Consider the following 13,756-nt stretch of genomic DNA (forward strand, 5'->3'; position numbering starts at 1 on the left):
AACTAAATTCGGACTGTGACCAGATAAATGTGTTAAATGAGACAATTGGACTCCAAGAAATAACATTCTTCTTAATTTGACGTGATTGCCGGAACTCAGCGATTACACTGGGCGCTGTGGTAGCGCTTCATTTAAAAGTTTAGGTAAAAAAGTCATTCTTTACTGTGGGACCAATCCTAGCCGTTATTGCGCGCTGAAGAAATAGCGACAGTTTCAAAAACTACATTTCATAGACTTTCTAAAAGTATCAATCCGTTTGAGTTACAACGGTTGAGTCACATATTCGTACCAACATGTATTTGGCGATATTTTTTTGATATTACTAGGTTGCATCGCTTTTAATTATAAAACGATTGACTATGGGACTTAATTGAAGTAACTTTGGACTGTGACCTGATAAATGTGATAAAGCAGACAATTGGGCTCCAAGAAATAACATTCTCGTTAATTTGACATGATTGCCGAAACTCAGCGAATACACTGGGCTCTGTGGTAGCGCTTCATTTAAGAATTAAGCTAAAAAAAGTCATATTTTTATTGTGGGACCAATCCTAGCCGCTTTTGCGGGCTAAAGAAGGAGCGACAGTTTGAAGAACTACACTTCATTGACTTTTTAACGGTGTCAGTCCGTTTGAGGTACAACGGTTGGGTGACATATTCGTACCAACGTGTATTTCTTGGTATTATTCTGGTATTACTAGGTTGCATCGCTTTTAACAATGAAAGAATTGACTGTAGGACTTAATTGAACTAACTTTGGACTGTAACCTGATAAATGTGATAAATGAGAAAATTGGACTCCAAGAAATAACATTCTTCTTAATTTGACATGATTGCAGGAACGCAGCGATTACACTGGGCGCTGTGGCAGCGCTTCATTTAAAAACTAAGCTAAAAAAAGTCATTTTTTTACTGTGGGACCAATCCTAGCCGTTAGCGCGCGCTGAAGAAATAGCAATAGTTTCAAAAACTACATTTCATTGACTTTCTAACGGTGTCAGTCCGTTTGAGTTACAACGTTTGGGTCACATATTCGTACCAACATGTATTTAGCGATATTTATCTGATATTACTAGGTTGCATCGCTTTTAACAGTGAAACGATTGACTGTTGGACTTAATTGAACTAACTTTGGATTGTGACCTGATAAATGTGATAATTGAGACAATTGTACTCCAAGAAATAACATTCTTCTTAATTTGACGTGATTGCCGGAACTCAGCGATTACACTGGGCGCTGTGGTAGCGCTTCATTTAAAAGTTTAGGTAAATAAGTCATTCTTTACTGTGGGACCAATCCTAGCCGTTATTGCGCGCTGAAGAAATAGCGACAGTTTCAAAAACTACATTTCACAGACTTTCTAAAAGTATCAATCCGTTTGACTTACAACGGTTGAGTCACATATTCGTACCAACATGTGTTTCTTAATATTTTTCTGGTATTACTAGGTTGCATCGCTTTTAACAATGAAACGATTGACCGTGGGACTTAATTGAACTAACTTTGGACTGTAACCTGATAAATGTGATAAATGAGAAAATTGGACTCCAAGAAATAACATTCTTCTTAATTTGACGTGATTGCTGGAACTCAGCGATGACACTGGGCGCTGTGGCAGCGCTTCATTTAAAAACTAAGTTAAAAAAGACATTTTTTTACTGTGGGATCAATCCTAGCCGTTAGCGCGCGCTGAAGAAATAGCAATAGTGTCAAAAACTACATTTCATTGACTTTCTAACGGTGTCAGTCTCTTTCCGTTACAACGGTTGGGTCACAAATACGTACCAACATGTATTTAGCGATATTATTCTGATATTACTAGGTTGCATCGCTTTTAACTATGAAACGATTGACTGTGGGACTTAATTGAACTAAATTCGGACTGTGACCAGGTAAATGTGTTAAATGAGACAATTGGACTCCAAGAAATAACATTCTTCTTAATTTGACGTGATTGCCGGAACTCAGCGATTACACTGGGCGCTGTGGTAGCGCTTCATTTAAAAGTTTAGGTAAATAAGTCATTCTTTACTGTGGGACCAATCCTAGCCGTTATTGCGCGCTGAAGAAATAGCGACAGTTTGAAAAACTACATTTCACAGACTTTCTAAAAGTATCAATCCGTTTGACTTACAACGGTTGAGTCACATATTCGTACCAACATGTGTTTCTTAATATTTTTCTGGTATTACTAGGTTGCATCGCTTTTAACAATGAAACGATTGACCGTGGGACTTAATTGAACTAACTTTGGACTGTAACCTGATAAATGTGATAAATGAGAAAATTGGACTCCAAGAAATAACATTCTTCTTAATTTGACATGATTGCAGGAACGCAGCGATTACACTGGGCGCTGTGGCAGCGCTTCATTTAAAAACTAAGCTAAAAAAAGTCATTTTTTTACAGTGGGACCAATCCTAGCCGTTAGCGCGCGCTGAAGAAATAGCAATAGTTTCAAAAACTACATTTCATTGACTTTCTATCGGTGTCAGTCCGTTTGAGTTACAACGGTTGGGTCACATATTCGTACCAACATGTATTTAGCGATATTTTTCTAATATTACTAGGTTGTATCGCTGTTAACTATGAAACGATTGACTGTGGGACTTAATTGAACTAACTTTGGACTGTCACCTGATAAATGTAATAAAGGAGACAATTAGACTCCAAGAAATAACATTCTTCTTAATTTGACATGATTGCCGAAACTCAGCGATTACACTGGGCTCTGTGGTAGCGCTTCATTTAAGAATTAAGATAAAAAAGTCATTTTTTCATTGTGGGACCAATCCTAGACGTAATTGTGCGCTAAGGAAATAGCGACAGTTTCAAAAACTACATTTCATTGACTTTCTAACGGTGTCAGTCCGTTTGAGTTTGAACGGTTGTGTCACATATTCGTACCAACATGTATTTAGCGATATTTTTTTGATGTTACTAGGTTGTATCGCTTTTAACAATGAAACGATTGACTGTGGGACTTAATTGAACTAACTTTGGACTGTGACCTGATAAATGTGAAAAATGAGACAATTGGACTCCAAGAAATAACATTCTTCTTAACTTGACGTGATTGCCGGAACTCAGCGATTACACTGGCCGCTGTGGTAGTGCTTTATTTAAAAGTTTAGGTAAATTAGTCATTCTTTACTGTGGGACCAATCCTAGCCGTTATGTTATTGCGCGCTGAAGAAATAGCGACAGTTTCAAAACCTACATTTCATAGACTTTCTAAAATTATCAATCCGTTTGAGTTACAACAGTTGAGTCACATATTCGTACCAACATGTATTTAGCGATATTTTTTTGATATTACTAGGTTGCATCGCTTTTAACAATGAAACGATTGACTGTGGGACTTATTTGAACTCACTTTGGACTGTGACCTGATAAATGTGAAAAATGAGACAATTGGACTCCAAGAAATAACATTCTTCCTAATTTGACGTGATTGCCGGAACTCAGCGATTACACTGGCCGCTGTGGTAGCGCTCCATTTAAAAGTTTAGGTAAATAAGTCATTCTTTACTGTGGGACCAATCCTAGCCGTTATGTTATTGCGCGCTGAAGAAATAGCTACAGTTTCAAAAACTACATTTCATAGACTTTCTAAAAGTATCAATCCGTTTGAGTTACAACAGTTGACTCACATATTCGTACCAACATATATTTGGCGATATTTTTCTGATATTTCTAGGTTGCATCGCTTTTAATTATGAAACGACTGACTATGGGACTTAATTGAACTAATTTTGGACTGTGACCTGATAAATGTGATAAAGGAGACAATTAGACACCAAGAAATAACATTCTTTTTAATTTGACATGATTGCCGAAACTCAGCGATTACACTGGGCGCTGTGGTAGCGTTTTATTTAAAAATTTAGATAAATAAGTCATTTTTTACTGTGAGACCAATCCTATCCGTTATCGCGCGCTGAAGAAATAGGGATAGTTTCAAAAACTACATTTCATTGACTTTCTAACGGTGTCAGTCCGTTTGAGTTACAACGGTTGGGTCACATATTCGTACCAACATGTATTTAGCGATATTTTTCTAGTATTACTAGGTTGTATCGCTGTTAACTATGAGACGATTGACTGTGGGATTTAATTGAACTAACTTTGGACTGTCACCTGATAAATGTAATAAAGGAGACAATTGGACTCCAAGAAATAACATTCTTCTTAATTTGACATGATTGCCGAAACTCAGCGATTACACTGGGCTCTGTGGTAGCGCTTCATTTAAGAATTAAGATAAAAAAGTCATTTTTTCATTTTGGGACCTATCCTAGACGTAATCGTGCGCTAAGGAAATAGCGACAGTTTCAAAAACTACATTTCATTGACTTTCTAACAGTGTCAATCCGTTTGAGTTTCAACGGTTGTGTCACATATTCGTACCAACATGTATTTAGCGATATTTTTTTGATGTTACTATGTTGAGTCGCTTTTAATAATGAAACGATTGACCGTGGGACTTAATTGAACTAACTTTGGACTGTCACCCGATAAATGTGATAAAGGAGACAATTGGACACCAAGAAATAACATTCTTCTTAATTTGACATGATTGCCGAAACTCAGCGATTACACTGGGCTCTGTGGTAGCGCTTCATTTAAGAATTAAGTTAAAAAAAGTCATTTTTTACTGTGGGACAAATCCTAGCCGTTATCGCGCGCTGAGGAAATAGCGACAGTTTCGAAAACTACATTTCATTGTCTTCCTAACAGTGTCAGTCCGTTTGAGTTTCAACGGTTGTGTCACATATTCGTACTAACATGTATTTAGCGATATTTTTTTGACATTACTAGGTTGCATCGCTTTTAACACTGAAACGATTGACTGTGGGTCTTAATTGAACTAACTTTGGACTGTGACCTGATAAATGTGACAAAGGAGACAATTGAACTCCAAGAAATAACATTCTTCTTAATTCGACGTGATTGCCGGAACTCAGCGATTACACTGGGCTCTGTGGTAGCGCTTCATTTAAGAATTAAGATAAAAAAGTCATGTTTTTGTTGTGGGACCAATCATAGCCGTTATCGCGGGCTAAAGAAATAGTGACAGTTTCAAGAACTACATTTCATTGACTTTCTAACGGTGTCAGTCCGTTTGAGTTACAACGGTTGGGTCACATATTCGTACCAACATGTATTTAGCGATATTTTTCTAATATTACTAGGTTGTATCGGTGTTAACTATGAGACGATTGACTGTGGGATTTAATTGAACTAACTTTGGACTGTCACCTGATAAATGTAATAAAGGAGACAATTGGACTCCAAGAAATAACATTCTTCTTAATTTGACATGATTGCCGAAACTCAGCGATTACACTGGGCTCTGTGGTAGCGCTTCATTTAAGAATTAAGATAAAAAAGTCATTTTTTCATTTTGGGACCTATCCTAGACGTAATCGTGCGCTAAGGAAATAGCGACAGTTTCAAAAACTACATTTAATTGACTTTCTAACAGTGTCAATCCGTTTGAGTTTCAACGGTTGTGTCACATATTCGTACCAACATGTATTTAGCGATATTTTTTTGATGTTACTAGGTTGAGTCGCTTTTAATAATGAAACGATTGACCGTGGGACTTAATTGAACTAACTTTGGACTGTCACCCGATAAATGTGATAAAGGAGACAATTGGACACCAAGAAATAACATTCTTCTTAATTTGACATGATTGCCGAAACTCAGCGATTACACTGGGCTCTGTGGTAGCGCTTCATTTAAGAATTAAGTTAAAAAAAGTCATTTTTTACTGTGGGACAAATCCTAGCCGTTATCGCGCGCTGAGGAAATAGCGACAGTTTCGAAAACTACATTTCATTGTCTTCCTAACAGTGTCAGTCCGTTTGAGTTTCAACGGTTGTGTCACATATTCGTACTAACATGTATTTAGCGATATTTTTTTGACATTACTAGGTTGCATCGCTTTTAACACTGAAACGATTGACTGTGGGTCTTAATTGAACTAACTTTGGACTGTGACCTGATAAATGTGACAAAGGAGACAATTGAACTCCAAGAAATAACATTCTTCTTAATTCGACGTGATTGCCGGAACTCAGCGATTACACTGGGCTCTGTGGTAGCGCTTCATTTAAGAATTAAGATAAAAAAGTCATGTTTTTGTTGTGGGACCAATCATAGCCGTTATCGCGGGCTAAAGAAATAGTGACAGTTTCAAGAACTACATTTCAATGACTTTCTAACGGTGTCAGTCCGGTTGAGTTTGAACGGTTGGGTCAAATATTCGAACCAACATGTATTTAGCGATATTTATCTGATATTACTTGGTTGCATCGTTTTTAACAGTGTAACGATTGACTGTGGGACTTAATTGAACTAACTTTGGACTGTGACCTGATAAATGTGATAAATGAGGAAATTGGACTCCAAGAAATAACATTCTTCTTAATTTGACATGATTGCCGAAACTCAGCGATTACACTGGGCTCTGTGGTGGCGCTTCATTTAAGAATTAAGATAAAAAAGTCATTTTTTCATTGTGGGACCAATCCTGGACGTAATCGTGCGCTAAGGAAATAGCGACAGTTTCAAAAACTACATTTCATTGACTTTCTAACGGTGTCAGTCCGTTTGAGTTACAACAGTTGAGTCACATATTCGTACCAACATATATTTGGCGATATTTTTCTGATATTTCTAGGTTGCATCGCTTTTAATTATGAAACGACTGACTATGGGACTTAATTGAACTAATTTTGGACTGTGACCTGATAAATGTGATAAAGGAGACAATTAGACACCAAGAAATAACATTCTTTTTAATTTGACATGATTGCCGAAACTCAGCGATTACACTGGGCGCTGTGGTAGCGCTTTATTTAAAAATTAAGATAAAAAAAGTCATTTTTTTATTGTGGGACCAATCCTAGACGTTATCGCGCGCTAAGGAAATAGCGACAGTTCAAAAACTACATTTCATTGACTTTCTAACGGTGTCAATCCGTTTGAGTTTCAACGGTTGTGTCACATATTCGTACCAACATGTATTTAGCGATATTTTTTTGATGTTACTAGGTTGAGTCGCTTTTAATAATGAAACGATTGACCGTGGGACTTAATTGAACTAACTTTGGACTGTCACCCGATAAATGTGATAAAGGAGACAATTGAACTCCAAGAAATAACATTCTTCTTAATTTGACGTGATTGCCGGAACTCAGCGATTACACTGGGCTCTGTGGTAGCGCTTCATTTAAGAATTAAGATAAAAAAGTCATTTTTTTGTTGTGGGACCAATCATAGCCGTTATCGCGCGCTAAAGAAATAGTGACAGTTTCAAGAACTACATTTCAATGACTTTCTAACGGTGTCAGTCCGGTTGAGTTTGAACGGTTGGGTCAAATAATCGAACCAACATGTATTTAGCGATATTTATCTGATATTACTAGGTTGCATCGCTTTTAACAGTGAAACGATTGACTGTGGGACTTAATTGAACTAACTTTAGACTGTGACCTGATAAATGTGATAAATGAGGAAATTGGACTCCAAGAAATAACATTCTTCTTAAATTGACATGATTGCCGGAAGTCAGCGATTACACTGGGCGCTGTGGTAGCGCTTCATTTAAAAATTTAGATAATTAAGTCATTTCTTACTGCGGGAGCAATCCTAGCCATTATCCCGCGCTGAAGAAATAGAGACGGTTTCAAAAACTACATTTCATTGACTTTCTAACGGTGTAAGTCCGTTTGAGTTACAACGGTTGGGTCATATATTCGCACCACATGTATTTAGCAATATTTTCCTGATATTACTAGGTTGCATCGCTTTTAACAGTGAAACAATTGACTGTGGGATTTAATTGAACTAACTTTGGAGTGTGACCTGATAAATGTGATAAATGAGACAATTGGACTCCAAGAAATAACATTCTTCTTAATTTGACGTGATTGCCGGAACTCAGCGATTACACTGGGCGCTGTGGTAGCGCTTCATTTAAAAATTCAGATAAATAAGTCATTCTTTACTGTGGGAACAATCCTATCCGTTACCTCGCGCTGAAGAAATAGCGATAGTTTCAAAAACTACATTTCATTGACTTTTAACGGTGTCAGTCCGTTTGAGTTACAACGGTTGGGTCACATATTCGTACCAACATGTATTTAGCGATATTTTTCTGATATTACTAGGTTGTATGGCTTTTAACAGTGAAACAGTTGACTGTGGGACTTAATTGAACTAACTTTGGACTGTCACCCGATAAATGTGATAAAGGAGACAATTGGACACCAAGAAATAACATTCTTCTTAATTTGACATGATTGCCGAAACTCAGCAATTACACTGGGCGCTGTGGTAGCGCTTCATTTAAAAATTTAGATAATTAAGTCATTTCTTACTGTAGGACCAATCCTAGCCATTATCCCGCGCTGAAGAAATAGAGACAGTTTCAAAAACTACATTTCATTGACTTTCTAACGGTGTCAGTCCGTTTGAGTTACAACGGTTGGGTCATATATTCGCACCAACATGTATTTAGCAATATTTTCCTGATATTACTAGGTTGCATCGCTTTTAACAGTGAAACAATTGACTGTGGGATTTAATTGAACTAACTTTGGAGTGTGACCTGATAAATGTGATAAATGAGACAATTGGACTCCAAGAAATAACATTCTTCTTAGTTTGACGTGATTGCCGGAACTCAGCGATTACACTGGGCGCTGTGGTAGCGCTTCATTTAAAAATTCAGATAAATAAGTCATTTTTTACTGTGGGAACAATCCTATCCGTTACCGCGCGCTGAAGAAATAGCGATAGTTTCAAAAACTACATTTCATTGACTTTTAACGGTGTCAGTCCGTTTGAGTTACAACGGTTGGGTCACATATTCGTACCAACATGTATTTAGCGATATTTTACTCATATTACTAGGTTGCATCGCTTATAACTTTGAAACGATTAACTGTGGGACTTAATTGAACTAACTTTGGACTATCACATGATAAATGAGATAAATGAGACAATTGGACTTTAAGAAATAACATTCTTCTTAATTTGACGTGATTGCCGGAACTCCGCGATTATACTGGGCGCTGTGGCAGCGCTTCATTTAAAAACTAAGTTAAAAAAGTCATTCTTTACTGTGGGACCAATCCTAGCCGTTATGTTATTGCGCGCTGAAGAAATAGCAACAGTTTCAAAAAATACATTTCATTGACTTTCTAACTGTGTCAATCCGTTTGACTTACAACGGTTGGGTCACATATTCGTACCAACATGTATTTAACGATATTTTTCTGATATTACTAGGTTGTATGGCTTTTAACAGTGAAACAATTGACTGTGGGACTTAATTGAACTAACTTTGGACTGTCACCCGATAAATGTAATAAAGGAGACAATTGGACACCAAGAAATAACATTCTTCTTAATTTGACATGATTGCCGAAACTCAGCGATTACACTGGGCTCTGTGGTAGCGCTTCATTTAAGAATTAAGATAAAAAAGTCATTTCTTTATTGTGGGACCAATCATAGCCGTTATCGCGCGCTAAGGAAATAGTGACAGTTTCAAGAACTACATTTCAATGACTTTCTAACGGTGTCAGTCCGGTTGAGTTTGAACGGTTGGGTCAAATATTCGAACCAACATGTATTTAGCGATATTTATCTGATATTACTAGGTTGCATCGCTTTTAACAGTGAAACGATTGACTGTGGGACTTAATTGAACTAACTTTGGACTGTGACCTGATAAATGTGATAAATGAGGATTTTGGACTCAAAGAAATAACATTCTTCTTAATTTGACATGATTGCCGGAACTCAGCAATTACACTGGCCGCTGTGGTAGCGCTTCATTTACAAATTTAGATAATTAAGTCATTTCTTACTGTGGGACCAATCCTAGCCATTATCCCGCGCTGAAGAAATAGAGACAGTTTCAAAAATACATTTCATTGACTTTCTAACGGTGTCGGTCCGTTTGAGTTACAACGGTTGGGTCATATATTCGCACCAACATGTATTTAGCAATATTTTCCTGATACTACTAAGATGCATCGCTTTTAACAGTGAAACAATTGACTGTGGGATTTAATTGAACTAACTTTGGAGTGTGACCTGATAAATGTGATAAATGAGACAATTGGACTCCAAGAAATAACATTCTTCTTAATTTGACGTGATTGCCGGAACTCAGCGATTACACTGGGCGCTGTGGTAGCGCTTCATTTAAAAATTCAGACAAATAAGTCATTCTTTACTGTGGGAACAATCCTATCCGTTACCGCGCGCTGAAGAAATAGCGATAGTTTCAAAAACTACATTTCATTGACTTTCTAACGGTGTCAATCCGTTTGACTTACAACGGTTGGGTCACATATTCGCACTAACATGTATTTAGCGATATTTTACTCATATTACTAGGTTGCATCGCTTATAACTTTGAAACGATTGACTGTGGGACTTAATTGAACTAACTTTGGACTATCACATGATAAATGAGATAAATGAGACAATTGGACTTTAAGAAATAACATTCTTCTTAATTTGACGTGATTGCCGGAACTCCGCAATTACACTGGGCGCTGTGGCAGCGCTTCATTTAAAAACTAAGTTAAAAAAGTCATTCTTTACTGTGGGACCAATCCTAGCCGTTATGTTATTGCGCGCTGAAGAAATAGCAACAGTTTCAAAAACTACATTTCATTGACTTTCTAACGGTGTCAATCCGTTTGACTTACAACGGTTGGGTCACATATTCGTACCAACATTTATTTAGCGATATTTTTCTGATATTACTAGGTTGTATTGCTTTTAACAGTGAAACAATTGACTGTGGGATTTAATTGCACTAACTTTGGACTGTCACCCGATAAATGTGATAAAGGAGACAATTGGACACCAAGAAATAACATTCTTCTTAATTTGACATGATTGCCAAAACTCAGCGATTACACTGGGCTCTGTGGTAGCGCTTCATTTAAGAATTAAGATAAAAAAGTCATTTCTTTATTGTGGGACCAATCATAGCCGTTATTGCGCGCTAAGGAAATAGTGACAGTTTCAAGAACTACATTTCAATGACTTTCTAACGGTGTCAGTCCGGTTGAGTTTGAACGGTTGGGTCAAATATTCGAACCAACATGTATTTAGCGAAATTTATCTGATATTACTTGGTTGCATCGCTTTTAACAGTGAAACGATTGACTGTGGGACTTAATTGAACTAACTTTGGACTGTGACCTGATAAATGTGATAAATGAGGAAATAGGACTCAAAGAAATAACATTCTTATTAATTTGACATGATTGCCGGAACTCAGCAATTACACTGGGCGCTGTGGCAGCGCTTCATTTAAAAATTTAGATAATTAAGTCATTTCTTACTGTGGGACCAATCCTAGCCATTATCCCGCGCTGAAGAAATAGAGACAGTTTCAAAAACTACATTTCATTGACTTTCTAACGGTGTCAGTCCGTTTGAGTTACAACGGTTGGGTCATATATTCGCACCAACATGTATTTAGCAATATTTTCCTGATATTACTAGGTTGCATCGCTTTTAACAGTGAAACAATTGACTGTGGGATTTAATTGAACTAATTTTGGAGTGTGACCTGATAAATGTGATAAATGAGACAATTGGACTCCAAGAAATAACATTCTTCTTAATTTGACGTGATTGCCGGAACTCAGCGATTACACTGGGCGCTGTGGTAGCGCTTCATTTAAAAATTTAGATAAATAAGTCATTCTTTACTGTGGGAACAATCCTATCCGTTACCGCGCGCTGAAGAAATAGCGATAGTTTCAAAAACTACATTTCATTGACTTTTAACGGTGTCACTCCGTTTGAGTTACAACGGTTGGGTCACATATTCGTACCAACATGTATTTAGCGATATTTTACTCATATTACTAGGTTGCATCGCTTATAACTTTGAAACGATTGACTGTGGGACTTAATTGAACTACCTTTGGACTATCACATGATAAATGAGATAAATAAGACAATTAGACTTTAAGAAATAACATTCTTCTTAATTTGACGTGATTGCCGGAACTCCGCGATTACATTTGGCGCTGTGGGAGCGCTTCATTTAAAAACTAAGTTAAAAAAGTCATTCTTTACTGTGGGACCAATCCTAGCCGTTATGTTATTGCGCGCTGAAGAAATAGCAACAGTTTCAAAACTACATTTCATTGACTTTCTAACGGTGTCAATCCGTTTGACTTACAACGGTTGGGTCACATATTCGTACCAACATGTATTTAGCGATATTTTTCTGATATTACTAGGTTGTATGGCTTTTAACAGTGAAACAATTGACTGTGGGATTTAATTGAACTAACTTTGGACTGTCACCCGATAAATGTGATAAAGGAGACAATTGGACACCAAGAAATAACATTCTTCTTAATTTGACATGATTGCCGAAACTCAGCGATTACACTGGGCTCTGTGGTAGCGCTTCATTTAAGAATTAAGATAAAAAAGTCATTTCTTTATTGTGGGACCAATCATAGCCGTTATCGCGCGCTAAGGAAATAGTGACAGTTTCAAGAACTACATTTCAATGACTTTCTAACGGTGTCAGTCCGGTTGAGTTTGAACGGTTGGGTCAAATATTCGAACCAACATGTATTTAGCGATATTTATTTGATATTACTAGGTTGCATCGCTTTTAACAGTGAAACGATTGACTGTGTGACTTAATTGAACTAACTTTGGACTGTGACCTGATAAATGTGATAAATGAGGAAATTGGACTCAAAGAAATAACATTCTTCTTAATTTGACATGATTGCCGGAACTCAGCAATTACACTGGGCGCTGTGGTAGCGCTTCATTTAAAAATTTAGATAATTAAGTCATTTCTTACTGTGGGACCAATCCTAGCCATTATCCCGCGCTGAAAAAATAGAGACAGTTTCAAAAACTACATTTCATTGACTTTCTAACAGTGTCAGTCCGTTTCAGTTACAACGGTTGGGTCATATATTCGCACCAACATGTAATTAGCAATATTTTCCTGATATTACTAGGTTGCATCGCTTTTAACAGTGAAACAATTGACTGTGGGATTTAATTGAACTAATTTTGGAGAGTGACCTGATAAATGTGATAAATGAGACAATTGGACTCCAAGAAATAACATTCTTCTTAATTTGACGTGATTGTCGGAACTCAGCGATTACACTGGGCGCTGTGGTAGCGCTTCATTTAAAAATTCAGATAAATAAGTCATTCTTTACTGTGGGAACAATCCTATCCGTTACCGCGCGCTGAAGAAATAGCGATAGTTTCAAAAACTACATTTCATTGACTTTTAACAGTGTCAGTCCGTTTGAGTTACAACGGTTGGGTCACATATTCGTACCAACATGTATTTAGCGATATTTTACTCATATTACTAGGTTGCATCGCTTATAACTTTGAAACGATTGACTGTGGGACTTAATTGAACTAACTTTGGACTATCACATGATAAATGAGATAAATGAGACAATTGGATTTTAAGAAATAACATTCTTCTTAATTTGACGTGAGTGCCGGAACTCAGCGATTACACTGGGCGCTGTGGCAGCGCTTCATTTAAAAACTAAGTTAAAAAAAGTCATTCTTTACTGTGGGACCAATCCTAGCCGTTATGTTATTGCGCGCTGAAGAAATAGCGACAGTTTCAAAAACTACGTTTCATTATCTTTCTAACGGTGTCAATCCGTTTGACTTACAACGGTTGGGTCACATATT

This window comes from Hydractinia symbiolongicarpus, chromosome 14 (assembly GCF_029227915.1).
Source record: "Hydractinia symbiolongicarpus strain clone_291-10 chromosome 14, HSymV2.1, whole genome shotgun sequence".
NCBI lineage: Eukaryota > Metazoa > Cnidaria > Hydrozoa > Anthoathecata > Hydractiniidae > Hydractinia > Hydractinia symbiolongicarpus.